This window comes from Ixodes scapularis, unplaced genomic scaffold (assembly GCF_016920785.2).
Source record: "Ixodes scapularis isolate PalLabHiFi unplaced genomic scaffold, ASM1692078v2 PGA_scaffold9__187_contigs__length_104089568, whole genome shotgun sequence".
Taxonomy (NCBI): Eukaryota; Metazoa; Arthropoda; class Arachnida; order Ixodida; family Ixodidae; genus Ixodes; species Ixodes scapularis.
The window spans coordinates 33938548-33956149 of record NW_024609884.1 but is presented as its reverse complement, the minus strand read 5'-3'; the positions used below and the strand labels follow the sequence as shown (position 1 = coordinate 33956149).

Genomic DNA, 17602 nt, shown 5'->3' with positions numbered 1-17602 from the left:
TGTTATCATCAAATTGGTGACCGAGGAAGCAGTTCTGAAACAAGACTGTATTCGGGGAGAAATTGGGCGTAACCCTATTTTTATAAAAACTGTGTATAGGGTGCAAATATTGAGTTTTACCCGAAAATGAAGAACCCTAGTCATACACAGTAGACAGAAACCAGACAAAGCAATAAGAAACTAAATCCAGACGTACGTACCATCTCAAATTTTATGGTTAAGATACAAAAAATATGCAAATGCTTGCATCATGCATACATCATGCTTGCATACTAAAAAAAATGCAATATGCTTGCATCATGGCCGGTATGCTCTGCCAAAGCCAAAATAAAAAAGAGTATCCAAGAAGCCTCAGACAAAGTACATGATTTGCTTCATGACATCCGTAAGGGCCACGGCGTGTTCATACTCCCTGGTCGAGAAATTCGGGCTGCCCCCCAGAGCACACCTTGCTGAAGATGTGCTCCTTGGCCATGAACGCCGCCAAGTGAGCGTAGTACACCGGTGCGGGGATGCTGACGCTACGAGCGCACCTGGCATACGTGTGGCACAGGTAGTAGCTCAACTTCTGCAGATCGTCCGACGAGAAGTTGTAGTCGTCGTGGACAACGTAGTAATATGCTGGTTTGCTGGTCCCCTGGATGCCGTAGTGGCTGCACAGGAAGAAGTCGAAGTCCACGGGGTGCGTGACGACTGTGTCCACGGTAGTGCCCGGGGGTACATTATGGGCCTTGCCCACACCGTCTCGGTTGTTGGTTGGCATAAACCGAATGTGGTGGCGCTTTTGGACCACAATGAAGGTGACCGGTGGCTTGAAGCTGCCGTCGGGCTGCAGCGAAAGGCACGCGTCTCGAATGGCCTGCAGCTCGAGGTCGCGCACTTCAGCAAACTGGCCCTCGCTGACACCGTCGCGGTAGAAGATGATGTGCTCCGGCTTGTGGCGCGTGGCCTCGCGGAAGGCCTTGAGCAGTTCCATCACCATGCCCTTGTTGAGGTCCTTGATCATCTCGACGTGGGCCACTGCCTCGTGGTTTTCCAGCTGCACGCGGATGGACGCACGGTACTTGGACGGATAGAGTCCAGGCTCCCCACGCAGGCCGCGATGGACGGCTGGATGCGGTCCGCGGGAGCAGGGTGGGTCACGTCCGCTCCAATGATTATGACCGGCTTCATGAAGATCTCTGGCTTCTGCGCCTGCAGGAGGCTGTTGTTTACGCCGCCCATCTTTACGTTTATTTTCTGACACAGATTCACCATCAGCTGAGGTTTGCAGTTCCTGGTGAAGTTTTGCTCCAGGATGCACTGCGTCCTGATTCCCAGGCTCGTCTCCGCGGTTTGTTTGATGTCCGCATAGGAGGAGCCCCGACCGAGGACGACTATGACAAGCTGCACGCTGGGACAGTCCTTCTTGATGTCTGCCAGGATCTGACTGGTACTGATTCTTCCCACATCCTTCATCCTGGTGTCCAGTGGGTTACTGACTGACATGCCAAGTTTCCCTCCGGTCTCCTGGAAGAGTCTGATGAAATTTTTCAACTCGTCTCTTCTCAAACGCGGAGTGTTCATGCCTAGCAGTACCCAGCTCTCCACAGAAGCGGCCTGGTGGAACTGCTCGTCCCTCAGGTCCCAGGAGCCCTCCCTGGGATAGAGCTTCTGATCGCCCTTCATGACGATGGTGGGGGCCTCGAGCACGCGCCCTTTAAGCTGCGTCGGTTCAGTGCTTATCTTGGTGCCGAACTCGCTGAGGTAGGGTTGACTTTTCTGCACCACGTCTTGCACCGCTTCCTTGATTTTCGCAAACCACAATGCCGGCGGTTGTGCCGTCCTCTTGATCATCTCCTTTGTCATGTCGGGAGCAAGCTTCCTGCGGTACGGCTGGCCCTTGGGAATCTTGCAGGCCTCAAGCGGGATGAGGACAGGTCTAGTAGCACTGCCAACCATGATGCACGGCAGCTGGGGATAATGTGCAAATTTGGGGTATCTCCTGCGGAAGTACTCCGCCACGCTGATCTTCGTGTTGTCCTCTAGGGAAAACTCGAGCTTCACTACCGATACCCTCGTGATCTTGATCACGCGGTACTTACGGAAGTATGGCAGGTGCATCGCCTCCACCTTGAGCAGTTTGAGTTCCTCGTCGAGGGTGTTGATGTGACTGTCGTTCAAGGAGCTCGTCGTCTCAAGAGAGAACTTGGTCCTTCAGTCGCTGAGCACCTTCACCATGAACTCCAGCGGTGTCTGCTCCTCATAAAACGAAGTGGCCGAGCGGTCGACATTCAGCATGGCTTCCCTTGGGCGGGCCGCACGCTGGTGTTGTAGCCAAACCACACCTCCTGCCCACCCCCAATGGAGTTTTGGTCCCTGGGGCTTGGTAACATGAAGATGGAGCGCACCACTGGAGTCCACTGCATGCACGGCCCGTGCCGCATGATGATGTCCAGCGCCTGGATCACCTACTGCGGAACCACGCGCACCCGGATGTTGTAGACGGCATGCAGAGCGTCCAGGTTGACCGTGGCCGCATAGTGAATCTTCACCAAAAACTGTCGCAGGGGCTCGCCGGGTCTACGGGCCTCTTCCTCTTCATAGTCCACGGTGCAGATGCGCTCCTCGAAGGGCAGCTTGCGCCGCGTGTACAGATTCTTGCGGCCGTCAAATGCGGGAAGGCACTTGTTCAGTTCCCCGCAGTACTTGTCCACGAGCTGCTGAATCATCCGCCGGTTGACGTGGGTGCTGAGGGTGCGCATCTTCTTCTGCCCGGGGGTTTTGGCCTTCTCCTCCCTGAGCGGCGGAAAGATGGCGACGTCATAGTGATAGACATTGCCGTTTGGCAGCTCCAAGGCAAAGTGGTTTGCCAACACCTGGAAGAAAAGTAAGGAGTCGAGCGTCAGTCAATCGCCTCGGCAAAAATTTTTGTTGTCCAGGTCTCTATGTTGCGAGGGTTGAGCACGGAAAATCTGACTCATGAAATTGAATGGGGGGGGGGGGGGGGGGATGGGTAGGGGTATTGCACAGTGCTGCTCGTGTGCAACATAGTTCTGCACACCTAGATTTTTGAGACGCAAGAGCTTGCAACTCAGAAGACCTGTTCACGCACACAGTGTAGCATTATAGACGTGGCGCTGGCTTTGAGCTAGACCAGACTGTGTCGGCATTCCACTGCTCACTGAGGTACAGCTGACATATGGTGCAGTGCCAACTCAGCGCAAAGTGTAAACCAGCTTTAAGTCTGTCCGTGTCTTCTACTAGTTGCCTAACAGGCTTCACCAAAGGGGACGAAAAACACTGCAGCAATTACTCTCAGGACGTCAGCTGTAATCAGAGACAAGGCAGAGTTCAGACTCCACTTTGCCCATTTATATCTCTTGCCTTGCTGATGCTTGGCCTACACTCTAAGAAAAAAGGGAGGAGAAAGGTAGCAAAAACGACTGTTCCTCCTTGTTGCGGACAAGTTGCCCAGAGAAGGGAGGAACGGCAGTTCAGATGAAAGGAGGAGGGCGACTTCCTCCTTGTTCAGTTGGCGCAGGGGTAGAACACCGGGCTACTGACCGAGTGGTCAACGGTTCGATCCCCAGAAAGGTCGTTTTTTTTTTTTTCTTTTTTTGTAAATTTTTTTTTTAAATTTTTGTTTACCAAACACACCTAAACAAACCCAGACCGATGAAAGGAAAATTAAAGTCCTTATTATTCTCCGAGACGTTTTCCTCCTCCAGGCAGACCGGAGAAAGCTTTCGCCCTCCCGACCCATCTTCTTTCGGTTTCGTTTTTCGAGCACATCGCGCACGTTGTTTAATAAATTAATGTTGAGTTGATTGAGCTTCAGCGGCAGCGAAGGCCGCCTGTAATTCCGTCTTCTAGTGCAAACGTGCAGAACATTTCGGTTGCATTGACGTTTTTACCACTAATTTTATCAAACGAGCTAACGAAGCCGCTAGAAACAGCGAAGTTCCGGAGCAGTGCCAGCAGCGCTACATACACTGGGTAAGACGGCCGTCTCCAATTTGCGGGACGCACGCGGAACTACAGCAGCGAAACCACGAGGAACTGTGTCGACGTTTTCGACGTTATGGAAATCGCGGGAACTGCGTCCAAGGAAGGCAGGTTTTCCTGCCGGCTGCCTGGGTGCCTTCCGTGCTGAGTTCGGTTCCGTTGTCCCGCGCCGAGTGCCAACCGGCGTTCAACGTGATTCTTCTGCGTGTCAACAACATCGTTAACGTGGTTCTGTATTTCTTCGTGTCAGCGACATCGTGATGGCAGTGTTGTGGGTTGTGAACAGAAGACTGGAATTATCGCCGATGTGACCGTGTGTTCGCGTATCAGTGGTGTAACAACAAGATGAGATGACGTAAACTGTCGGGCATTGATGCCGCTGGTCGGGCCGTTATCGGAGGGGCCGGGGTGTCGCAGGATGACATTCCGCTTTACATTAAAGAGTTTAAAACCACTTGAGGGATTAGGTGCAGTCGATCGACGTGTGGATAGTCATGTTGGAACCCTGGTCTGAACGGTAAGCTCCTATCGTACAGTGGCCAATGTGACTGTCGGTCCCCGAGAGCGATTGCGCTCTGGGGAAAAGACAACACTACGAAAGTATGACGGAAAGTACGTATATTTATAATGGAAGTTTAGCATAAAAAAAAGACAGGCAAAATCGAAAAAAAACAAAAAACGCTATCCTTTATTTTACTGTTTAAATATATTACGGTTCCTGTAGAAACTGCCCTCTAAGTGGCGCGCTGGGATGAGCGCTAGAAGTTTTCGAGCTCGCAACGGCGCAGCTCCGTACACTTAACAGTTGTCGCAAGTCGTGGCTTTGACTGCATTCAAGTTGATCGAAAAGCGATTTCTGTGCCCGTGAAGCATCACTTCCAGCTGAGTGGATATCTGCTCTAAAGAGATTAATTCAAGACGGCAATTGCAGCTTTGCGCGAACAGCACAAATAGAAAAACGAACACTACAATATAAATACTGGCTACGAAGGGCCATGAGGGAAAACAAACTCATGGCTTGGAACCATATTGGAGCGGCTCGATTTATTGGCTTTCAAATAATTATGGCATGATCGAGCGTCTTCTTTTTAATAAGAGATTCATCCCCTGAGCCATTAAAAATAGCCTCAGATGTATGACATTGCTGGAAAAAAATGAACATGTTCGGAATATTTTTTTTTGCTTAGGGAGTCACCGAAAAATTCCGTGCGTTCAAAACGACCACTATTAAAGACGGAAACGCAGGGCTCGGTAGTAGTGATCGGGGTAGTGTGCTGTTGTATTGATGTTTGTATGTGCCATGGCGATGCCTGTGTATACGTTCAATATATGTTGACCTGATGTTTTGTAGGGTTTGTAGTGTGCGCAACGTGTCTACATGTGTTAGAGATTCCGAAGAAAAGGAAACGCAATTGTGGCGTAAGGAAATATTAATATTTTTTTGTAAAACATGAATTGGGCGGTACCTAGCGCCACCTAGCCTAGCTACGTGCGATTACTCTGCTTGACCCTGCCATCTGGTGGCAAGCGATTTAACATCCTTTTACGCTACGCGGCTACGCCATAATTTCGTGTTACCGTGCTGAGATAAGCCAAGAGGTTGCTTCGGATTTGCTTTTTTTTTTGAGAGCGGCTTTTGGTTTTGCGGGCGAATGATTTTCACTCCTCCGTGATGTGCGGTTCACGCAACGGTTGACGAAGGAATTGCGGCTCGAGGAATAGCAAAGGTAGGACATAAAGTGCGCGAACTGAGTGCCGGTTGTCTCCGTTGAACATCGCAGTGCTGACGATGAGAAGACTGAGTGACTGCATGCTTTCGAAACGTAAGTTTCTTTACCTGCAGGGGTAAAGAAACTTCGGAAATAAATACAGTTCACGGAAAGCTCGTGTTACGTTTTTATTTCCTGCTCCTCTCGCTTCGTGCAATAGACTTAGTGTTCTCGTTAAGCCTTACCGAGCTCGATTTGCTCGATTCGTGGCTGCCATAATGAGATGCAGTCGACGGAGGAACTTTTCCTCCCCTGCTTAAGGGACGAAAGTTTCTCCCTTTCTGAAGGAACATATGTGTCAAGAGCGTTCCTCCCTTTAGGGAGGACTATACTGACCCTTTTTTCTAAGAGTGTAGGGTTGTGCATATTCAGGGTGTATGTTTTTGGCGAAATTTTGAGGAAATTTCTTGTTCCCGTTTTTAGTACAAAATTGGCATTCATCGAAGTTAATTTCTGAATGAAATTCCAATTCGCTGCAATTTAAATTTGTAATAGAGTAATAGAGTTCCCTTGATGTCCACTAAGATGAACATCAAGGGAACTTAAAAGTTTGTATCGTTTATCAGATGTTCGGCTGGAAAGTCGCTAAAATGCTGTAAAAGATTGAATTCTGTGCAAAATCGATAGTATTAAAAATATATATTATTAAAAATATTTTTGCACTGCATCTATGGGATACCATCTAACGTATCAATTTTGTTTGACATATCCAAGAATTATGAATAAAAGAGTTTGGTGTCCTAACAGGAGCCTGCTGATTTCTCCAATCTCTTAACACAACCCCTCCCCCCCCCCCCCCAAGAAAGAAAACAAAATAACAAATTAATTAAAAAACGAGGGTATTCATTTATATCCCAAGCCATATTTACAACAAAAAAATTAACAAGCCCTGTCTGCTGACAAAAAAAATTTAATAAAAAATAGACTGCTTTCTTTGCTATCTGCATTAAAAAAAATATCCCAACTTTTTTCGTTTTGCATTGATCCTTATTGTTGAAGCTATCCGGGTAAGTGCAAACTGACGGCAACTTCACCAGCGCTAGCATTTCGGACCCTTCGTTTTATCCGAAAACGCTGAATCCAAGCCATCCCAAACAACATGCTTTTGAAACGCGAAATCTGCAGTAGGAGTCCGCCCTCGGCACGACCTCTCGATCTTTGATAACACTTTGACGCATGTGCAGCCAAAGCATGACTGAAGGCAACGAGTAGTCCGCGCTTGGGGCATGGCTTCACTCGCGGATGTGATGCTGCATGGACGACACTTCAATTTGCGGCGTCATTTAACCATGGACACATCTGCACCCTGCTGCTGTGCAATACTCCCGAGAGATCAGCATTCCACTAGCCACAAGCCAGAAACAAGCAGGAAACAAAGCAAATAAAGTTTGAATGAAGCGAATAAGCTACAGGGGCCATGACGTTCTAGCAATTAATTGGCCAATTAACTACGGGAATTAGTCTCTGTTGTTGATGGAACAAAAAACAGAAAACCAGGTTTTCATGCGCGTGCCAGTTTTTATTTTAAAAAAAATATCAAAGCTCAAAGTGCCTTTCAACTCCCACATCTTCTTTCGAGTGACATACTCTGGGGGACCACCTGGTTTCCCGGTGGGTACTCTCTTCAGAGTCCCCAGCCGCTTCCTCCTCAACTGTCGACCTATCAAAGATTCGCATCACCAGAGGTCATGGTGACCGATCGACACAAAGGGCTGTTCGCCACGGGGCTGACGGCAAGTGTAGAAGCGGAGGGGGACAGGTTTTCTTGACTTCCTCGTGTCCCCCAGAAGACGTTTCACCGTAGTTACCGTAACCGCCACATGCGGCTGCAGGTCGGCAAATGATTTGTTTTTTTATTTTGCGACTACGCGGCGGAATCGCAGTCTTTGGGGCAAGGCGGCGCTTTTTTCGTCATCCGTGCCTAGATAAACAATATGAAAAATACAACCTGCAAATTTTTTTAACATTAAAATCGTTGCACTACCCCTATAACAAAAATAAATAAACCACCTGGTATTGCAAGTTAAATTATCTACGTTCAAGGCGACAATCGAGGTCTACAGCCGCCTTTTTAGGCGGCTGGCGACCTCGGCTTTTTAGCTAGTAAATTCATAATAGCAATCACTTACCATAGAATACTGCGAATCCACCCATTCCACACTAAGCGCCCATTCCCAAATATGTAAGATCTGAGAAAATAAGCACAGTATATTGATATGCAAAAATTGATGACCGGAGAAGAGCCCATCCCCCCTTTTTTTCGCGATTTTCTCTACATTTTGAGTGGACGCTTGCCTGGTATTTTCAGTATGCCTTGCGGGGTTAGTGTATCTTACCCGATTAACAAAAATCCATTTTACAGACCATAAAACTAAAATCATAGGCTCGTGTCAAACAGCCATGAACGGAGAATCGCTTCATGGGGGTCACGAATATCAGGTCGTGTGACCAAGGCGCACGACGTCATTGTATCGTGTGGTCATGGCTGAAATATGACACACCTCTTCAGATTCAACCCATACAGGAAAACTGATTTACCGTTAATAAGACACTGAAGACATAGGAAATAGGAGCCACGACACTGCTAAATAGACATTTTCAGATGCGAGGCATTCATCACAAGGTGTGTGACTCTCTCGTCATGGAAGGGTGTGAAAACCCAGGGTTCTGGAGCAGCTGTCTGCTGTAGCATAATTTTTTTTTATTGTTTTACTACTTCTCAAGCTTCCATCCAGTCTCTGGGCTCAAGCTTTGACAAACCCCACTAAGCGGATTATTTGTCGCCAAGAAATCCGAGAAGCGAAGCTTAATTTCTATATAAAGACCAACGTGTCAAACAAAATTTTCCCTCACGTTCCATGCTTTACAAATGCAATGTGTTTATTCTAAAAACTAAATAAACAAAGCGAAAAAAAATCTTAGTCCTTTTGATTACCATTATGGTCTTAAAAATAGGGTGCACTGCCAACTTTTTTTGGGTTTACCCTAGGTGATTTGAAGGAAAGAAGGACATCTTGGAGCCATCACAGTGATGACAATGCTGTGCCATTGTCAATTGTGACATTCAACAAGCTCAAAAAGGATTGCAAGTATGTGCAGTCTCCACTGACATTTGTACGACGCACTACTTGTTCGTACAACTCTGGATACCGTAGATACACGAGCCACATTCAGGCCATCCAAACATATGCCCGCGGAAAGAAGGCACGTTATCGAGCCCAGTTTTTCTTTGATTCTGCCGACTCGCAAAGTTTCGGCCCGTTCCCCCCCAGCTCCACAGCACACTCGTTTTAGATTTTACTATGCCTCCCCCGCCCCCCCGCCCCCCCCCCCCCCCCCCCCCCCCCCCCGACAGACCACAGAGCCACCAACCACCGGGTCCGACTACAAGGAGGAAACCTTGCGGTTCATCTACGGTGCCAGAACGTGTCTTCGACTGACGCGGCCGGAGTCCTTTCCCAACCGTACACCGAACGAGTTACCCAAGTCACCACAAAAGCCGGCGCGTCGTGTCGTCAGTCATCGCGATCCTGGCGTTCGGGGCTACAAGTCCCGGTAAAAAGCATGAGCAAATGCGAGCATCGCCGTCATCGCAGCGTCCTGACTCTTCGCTGCCGAAGCTTGCCCATACTGTCAAGCCGGAGAGCAACCGGCAGCAGAACGGTCTGCAACAATCGCCACCGCCGCCGCTACGCAACCAGTATCGCGGCCAGCGACACGACACTTTGCGACGTCGCCAGGCGGAAATCGAGGGACCACCTTTTAGGACGCGGTCGCAAGAGGCTTAAAAACCGGTCTGGTCTCTCTCGGTCGTACTCGGTTGCAAGAGTGTGAACGGACCTTTACAGTCCTCGCCGTAGTCCGTCGTAACGGAAGGTTGCGGCAGAGGCGCAAGATGGGGCATATCGGCCTGCCCAGCTTTCCCTCGCCGGGGCGTTGCGGGAATGTGGTCTGCTTCCACGGCACGACCGGAAGGAACTCCGCAAACTTTTGCATGTCGAAGCGGTCTCCTCCCGCCGCTTGAGGTGCGGGCTGCGCGGGTGGGGCTGCTTGTGCAGCAGGGGTTGCTTGTGAAACTCGCTGGGGAGGATTCTGTGGATGCCCCAGGGCAGGGAACGCTTCGGGGGGGCCCTGCTGCTGCTGCTGTCCCCTCTCGAGCATTGCCCGGGCAAACGACTGCTCTTGGGGGACATCCCCCAGGCCAGGGACGGGTGCCAGTCCCCCTTGCTGAGGACCCTCTGTGCGATCGGAAAGGCACGTTCAACACGACGATATGGTGTATGTCGGTGTAAGCTAGTAGTGCAAAACTACTTATAGCGAAAGCCAAATCTAACTATCAATCGCAAAAAAAAAAAAAAGTATCAACAGTCGATAGAACTATCGATGTGAACCATTGTGAAAACTATTTTTGACCAAGCGTCAAGTTTTCGTTAGATGTCGTAGTCGACACTCGATTCGTATGGCCGTACAAATCAGTCGCCGTGCCCTTTTTGTGTTCTGCTAGCATTTTCTCAATGCCCGATAGTTTTCTGAAAATGATGAATAGTCAATAGAGGCGAAAATAAACCATTGAATGTTAACATCAATGGTACTATGGATAGTTCTCAAAAAACTTTTGATTGTATCGAGAGTTAATTTATCGGTAGTTTTGGCAGAAACCACCGACGGTATCGAGAGTCAATTTATCAATAGTTTTGCATCACTAGCGCATTCACGTCATGGGTCATGCTGTACGAGGGACTCGGCCTCCCCGAACGAAATCTACGTAGACATATCCCTTGAGTGGGCGAGTGTGGAAGCAGCCATTTTCCCTTTTACAGAAATAGCAAAATATGCTTATCAAGAGGAAAGAAAAACAAAGATAGCTTGGCTACAGTCATCTCATCTGGCAGGGAAGGTAGATTAAAAGTGTCGTGTCAGGACTGCTGACACGAAGTAGTCGAAGAGAGAGAATCCCCAATCTGCTTTCTTTATTTTAGTTCTCGTCTGCGGTCCACCCATCCTTGCACCATGGGAATCATAGATCTCTTTCGCTGTTTTATATGGCAACGAACTCGGTGACCCCAGCACATTTCTGGTACGCGCGTTTTGTTGTCGTAGCTATTTCCAGCCACCAATGCATACTTTCAAACGATTCTGAAGTGGCAGCGGCCGACCTTGCTGCAAACTTACGACGACAATGTTACAAGCTCACCGTCCTCCAGGCATTCTCTGCCCACCCAGTCCCCCACCTGCAAGCTAGTTTCCGAGACACAAGAGCAGCCAAGGTCTTCCTTTTCGAAGCAATATAGACTCAAAGAGCCCACAAAATGAAACTCCGCAATAGACTCTTTCCAAAATTCAGTCTAGCCACGCTGATCACTATCATCATATGAAAAATGGCACATGTGTCGTACTAATGGCGGCTTTTTTGTTTACAGATGAAGGAAGAAGTTAGATGCTCCTAAGCCATGGTGGAAGAAACACATTGAGGTGATGACTCTGGCCACTCTTCCCGCAGGGTGCGAGCCGCCAGATTGTGTTTGGAGCTAGCCTGGAACCAGGAGTACTTAGTTCCGCACCGCTGTAGAGGGCGCTGCGGTATGAGGTCTCTCCTCGGCAGCCACGGTGTCGGCGATGTAGTGTGCTTGCCTTTTTCGCGGTGTGGTGGTGTGGTGCGGCGGTGTGCGGCCTGTGGCTGGCCTCATGTTTTGCTTTGGTGCTGTGTCGATCACAGGTGCCACCATCGTGCATGAAGGTGAGCCTTAACCCGAAGAAGGAAGAGAACACAGATTTATGGGCTCTGGCGACCTGGTGGAGGCGGTGAGGTACAAGAAGAAGCGGTGAGCGAGGGAATGCGGGACCACCGCTGGGAGAAACGATTGGAGCGGTCGGATTGGGAGGAACCCCATACTTGGGCGCCATCTATCCCCGTGCAAGTGAAGCGCTCAGTGTGCCGAACATAATGTGGCCGCCACGTCAGACAGAGAGTCATCACCTAAATGTGTTTCTTTCACCGTGTCCGAAGCTAATGATTCGAGGCCTGCAGACGCTTCGCAGCAGCTGTGCATGGGCGTCGCCATAACCGACCTTCAGTTTTTGTTTCTTCTTATTCCGTCCGCTTCATTTTATCATTGCCACAGTAGGACAGGTTAGAGCCACTTTAGGTGCTACTGTGTCCTCCTCCCTAGCATAGGCCTTTGTGGAGGCTCGTCAACGCCCGCTTCAGTGCCTCGGCATCTCGGTAAGACAAGAGAAGGTTGGCAATGGCGGCTCAATCCGGTGCGTGTTTAAAGTGTAATACATTCGAGACATTATCACGATACGAAGCAGGAATTGAACCCAAGAGCTGCATAAGCGTTCATTTCTAACTCAGGCCCAATCAATATGTTATTTAGGGCACAATGGGCTTCAAAACCCCGTGATGCATAGAACTTTATCTGGGCATCTGTGTGGGTTGGCTCTTCGTTCTGACCGGTTGCAGCTTTGTGGACATCAACATTGAGAGAGATTGAGAAAGTACAGTAAAGGCCACTTTCTCATTCGCCATCGACTTGCCAAAGTGACGGTGCCTGATAAAACACTGCAGGCTGCAGGTTCATTGCCGCCATTAGTGTGGTAAAAGTTAGTGATAAGACGAATCACCTGAGATTCGGATTCGGAAATTTCCGTACTTTCCGCGACGAATATTCGGCAGATTCGGAGATTCGTCAGATCCGACGCTGGTTGCAGACGGCAGCGTGAAACTTGTCGTGAACCTCGCGAATGTGGTCAGTTGTGTTTTTTTTTAGATACTGTTACTGCATATAACCATATTTCGTCTTGTTTATTTCACCGTATGGTATGTACTGTACTGTCATTCTAAACCCTGGCATGTTTTTAAAAAGGCCTGTTTACAAACAGGCCTAGTTGACGTAGGCCTAACCAATGCACGGTCTCGGTTTCTGTTCGGTTTCGCGGTGATCGGTAAAATGTAGCGAAACGCTGTGTATTATACATAATGTGGCGCAACGCACAATAAACATATTCAGGCAGGGAAATGATTTGTCTCCATCTCTAGAGCTGCGTATGTCTGTACCTGTAAGGCGCGAGATGAATGTTTCTCGTTACAACTTTGACCGCATACCGGCAACGGTGGCGAAGAAAAATGTCGCTAATTCACACTGTCGTTTCTCCGTTCTCGGCAGCAAGTCGGCCGTGAAACATTACTGTAACTAAATCGGATATCATTAGCCAGAAAGGTACAAATGCAGTACAGGAGACTCTAATAGTACGGCGCAAGGAGTTTCAGGTTGCTTCCCGTGTTCCGATAGCGATACCTCAGGACACACGTTGGAAATAATCGAATCGAACATACTCACTTGTGTGGTGTGTTCCACTATAACCGTAATCATGGGCACAAAATGTGTCTGTACCGAACAGCACGTACGGGATCGATCTCTTGTGGCGATGAAAACATGCACTTGTATTTCCACGCGCACCAAGCATGCCTATTTTGGTCGTAATCCGGAACCGACACCAATTTTTCCGTGATGTCTGGCTACCGTTCTCGACAAACATCCAAAATAATATAAACAAAGAGGAACATTTTATTTATTACGATGATATTATATTACAACATTATTTTGTGCACTTTGTGGAATTTAGTAAATTTAATATCGTGAAAAGTTGAAACACTCATCAACGTGATCTGGCAACCGTAGCAACACTTTGAATTTTTCCGAACTTCTCCGAATCGCTTGAGATTCGGCTACTCTTCCGAATCTTTCCGAATCTTCAGATTCGGCTCCAAATCTCTATTCAGATAAAGATTCGTCTGTGATCCGTTGGGAACAGCAGGAGAGACATCAAGCGTCTTAGTCCGATTATTGCGCCATCTAGCAGAGCACTATTACCCAGGCATTTTCACACTTGGTCTGTGACCAGCTGAGTTAAACGATGAAGAGGAGACGCACCGCCGCGACTCCTTTCACGCGAACGAAAACCAGTGGACCGACCCACCACATCCCCGGCGCATCCGAAACCGACGAGACAAGAGACAATGTCCGTTGCTCCCGTAGTGCATTACCCTCGCTTCACAGTACGAAAAGAAGAAAGCGACAAAACGCCACGTTTTTCGGTGGCCACTTTGTAAGTGTACTTTAATATGCACGACGGTGCCGGCCTCTACGGCATTCCTCCGAACGCCAGGAGCTGCGTTGACGTGGCGACGCTTTTGTCGCTCCACCCCGGCTCCACCATGGCTACCGCCGGCTCCTTCCATTAACCAAACACTCTCAACATACGGCTCTGCCCAGTAATCATTATTTCTACTAAAAGAAATATAATTCGTAGAAATGTCAAAAGGGCGCTAATTGGTTGAGAGAAGTGGCGAGGTAACAGGTGTGAAGTGGCCGATACAGTCAGTGCAGTTGTGTGGATTTGGCGTATGGCGCGAATTTGCAGCAACGCGCCGAATCGAAAACTGCGTGATGCGCTACCGCTTTCGGCGGACTACTTCGAAGCAGCCAATGGATACACGCGCAAAGAAGTATGAGCCACAGCGTCACTTGTTAGTGTACGTTGTGACTAGCAACTGTCGAGTTTCACAGTTTCTAAACTCCTGCTTGAAGAAGAGTACTTAGAAAAAGAGAAGCTTGATTACGATGGAACGCACGGGATTAAAAATATTTTTGTGCTATTGGCCTAGTCAATTTCAGCGTCGGTGACATACAATAATAATAATAATAATAATAATATTTATTTGCATACAAAAAATCTTATCCTGAGTGGCGTGCACGGCTGTGCAGAAAGGTTAAAACCCGTACGCGAGTGCGCCTGCCAGCCCGCCACCCAGGATTTGAAAAAAAAAAAAAAAAAACACGCATACGTATATTAAATTTGTACACAGGGCCGTAACCCAAAATGTTTTAAAAGAAAAATGAGGGTGAAATGTAAAGTGTAAGTTGACTCACACACACACAAACACACACTACACTACACCACTGTTATGACGCCTGCTGCTGTAGGTGCTTTGAAAACAAGCGACACATCGACACAGATTCAGTACGGTCCTGGGGAAGCGGCGAACGTATCCTGAGCGGGGCCGAGATGAAGTCCTCGATGCCGGCTAAGATCGGCGAGGAACTGTGGCGTTTGGTACGCGCTCGAATAAGTTCAGACTGTCCCGATCTCTTGTTAATCCTTGGGATGGTCGCAAGGTACGTGCCTTTGAGCGAGCCGTCGAGGAGTCGGCAGGTAAGGCCCACCCTGGCGACTCTTCTCCGATGAGCCAGGGAATGCCATTTGAGATCCTTTAGCCGACTGGCGTAGGGCAACGCAGGATTGTGTTGGCGAGTGAAGTATGTCCGAGTAGCATGCCGCTGCACGCTTTCCAGGCTGTCAACCAAATTAGTTTGATGTGGGCACCACACCGCACTACAGTACTCGAGATGCGGAAGAACGAGCGCGGTGTATAGAACACGGAAGGTGGTAGGACCGCACGCTTTGGAAACTCGTGTCACGAATCCCAAAAGACGTCGGGCTTTGGCGACAGCATTGGCAACGTGCAGAGAGAATGTTAAGTTAGGGGTAAACGTCACACCCAGAATTGTTAATGATGTGACCGATGTAAGAGGTATTGCAGACACGGTGTACAAAGGGGCTCCTGAGCTGCGGCTGTGACTGACCCGCATGACTGCACACTTGGATGGGTTAAGAAGAAGGCAGTTTGAGTCAGACCACTGCTGCACTATAGACAGGTTCCGTTGAAGGTTGGGACAGCTTGCGTGAGGTCTAGTTCGTGCAAGCAAAGTGATGTCGTCAGCATATTGGACTATCTGCGTGTCGATAGATTGGGAAAGATCGTTGGCGTATGTGGAAAACAGAGTAGGGCCAAGGACGGACCCCTGAGGTACCCCTGCTGAGACGGCGAAACTCTCGGAACGGGATCCTTGGAAGAGGACCTGGTGTGTGCGGCCAGTAAGGAACCGAGCTAACCACCGAAGCAAAGGACCGCGGACGCCTGCCCTTCCTAGTTTCCGAACTAGTATAGCATGGTTCAGCGTGTCAAACGCATTGCTAAAATCTAGTTGCACCATATCAGTCGAAATACCACGGTCAAGGTTGTCACTGACGTAGTGCATGATCGTAGCCAGCGCTGTTTCACAGCTCCTGTTCTTCCTGAAGCCGTGCTGTGTGGGAGAAAGGACGTTGTTTTCCTCGTAGAATTCAAGCAGCTTACTGTTGATCATGCGCTCAAACGTCCGACACAGTATAGACGTGATGGACACAGGGCGGTAGTTGCATGCTAACTTTAAGTACACTAACTTTAAGTCGAGGGCAAACACAGCTTACGTGAGGCAGCTCCAGTTATAGCATCCAATTAGCGACGACAGTCGGGGCTGAACACAGCTGAGCACTCAGCCGCTCGCCTGCCCTTCAAACATAACAATGCTGCCAACGCTCGCGCTTCCCGTTTATTATTTATAGCTAGCAAGTGCCGGAGCCAAGCCAAACGCGAAGTTAACAAAAATAATTAGTAGCGGTTCTCTAATTATCACTGGAAGCCGGTGAAGTAGATAAAAAAAAAAACCATGTGCTTCGAAGTGACATCGATCACCATGAAGTTAGCTGGTAAAATCATGCGCCTTTTATGTTCATCTAATGATATTAGCAACCAAAGTACGAAACGTTCTTTAGAATTCAGCCGAGCATCGCAGCATAGAGATCAGTGGCAACTATAGGCCGTTTTATCGTGGGTAGCGCCATTTTGAATGCTGTAGCGTCACCTAGCAAGCGTCAAAAAATTTGGGGGTTTTACGTGCCAAACCAACGACGGGCATCTGGCACGCCCCAGCGGAGGAGTGAGGATTAATTTGGACCACCTGGGGATCTTTTGACGGGCAACCGAAAGCTCGGTTACACGGCGCCTCCTCCGCAATAAGCCTCCGTCAGAGTAAGGGCACCTCGGCCGGGAATCGAACCCGCCACTTTGGGATCCGTAGGCCAGCGCTCTCGCCTCGGAGCCACCGAGGCGGCTAAGCAAGCGTCAGGTTCTGCGACCATGCTGAGTGGTTAGAAACGTGGCCGAAAGTGCTCTTCGGGGCGCGTTGGGTGTACTACTTGGGTGCTCTTGTGTTATTGTATGCCGCGGATGACGTTTTTCAACTCACTGGCCACGTTTCTTGCCCCACATTATGGCATGCGCCAGTGTGGCGAAGCCGAGAAGTCCGGCACCGAAGGCGCCACCGATTGAGGAGTTTCAGCGACGGTGTCACCGCCCTGGCGGCCGGTCGCCGAAAGAGAAAGAAGGGGATAGGTTCGCTGGGCGTTGGCTTCGTGTAAATGCGTTGGCCGCGAACGTAGGCTTATAAACTTCGGCAGCAAGAATTATTACGCGGCTCGAGTGTTCCGGTACGAGCAACAGAGGTAAAGGCCCGTTCACACTCTTGCAACCGAGTACGGCCGAGAGAGACCAGACCGGTTTTTAAGCCTCTTGCGATCTCTTAGGACCAGCTCCGCTGCCGCGCATCCGGTCCTAAGAAGTCGCAAAAGGCTTAAAACCCGGTCTGGTCTCTCTCGGTCTTACTCAGTCGCAAGAGTGTGAACGGCGCTTAAAGCGCCGTTCACACTCTTGCGGTGGGGGGGGGGGGGGGGGGGGGGTAGGTAGGTACTGTTCGTGCATGCGGCGTCTATGAGCAGTTCCGTAACTGAGCTAATCTAATAACGTAGGTTCGTGTATAGCGTGTCACCCGCAGAGAAGAACACCAGCATCAACATGCGGTGACAGGTCGCGCTATGGTGGCCGCTTATAATAGGGAGTTTTCGTAGATCGTTTCCGCCGTCCCGCAACGTTCTCCGCAACCCGTTACGAGATCCGGGTTTCT

The 17602-nt window shown here is 49.3% G+C and overlaps 1 pseudogene; it reads right to left on the bottom strand.

Annotated features, from left to right (window-relative positions):
• Positions 1-351: 351 nt before the first annotated feature.
• On the bottom strand, positions 352-9917 carry LOC115316665 (annotated as a pseudogene).
• Positions 9918-17602: the final 7685 nt, after the last annotated feature.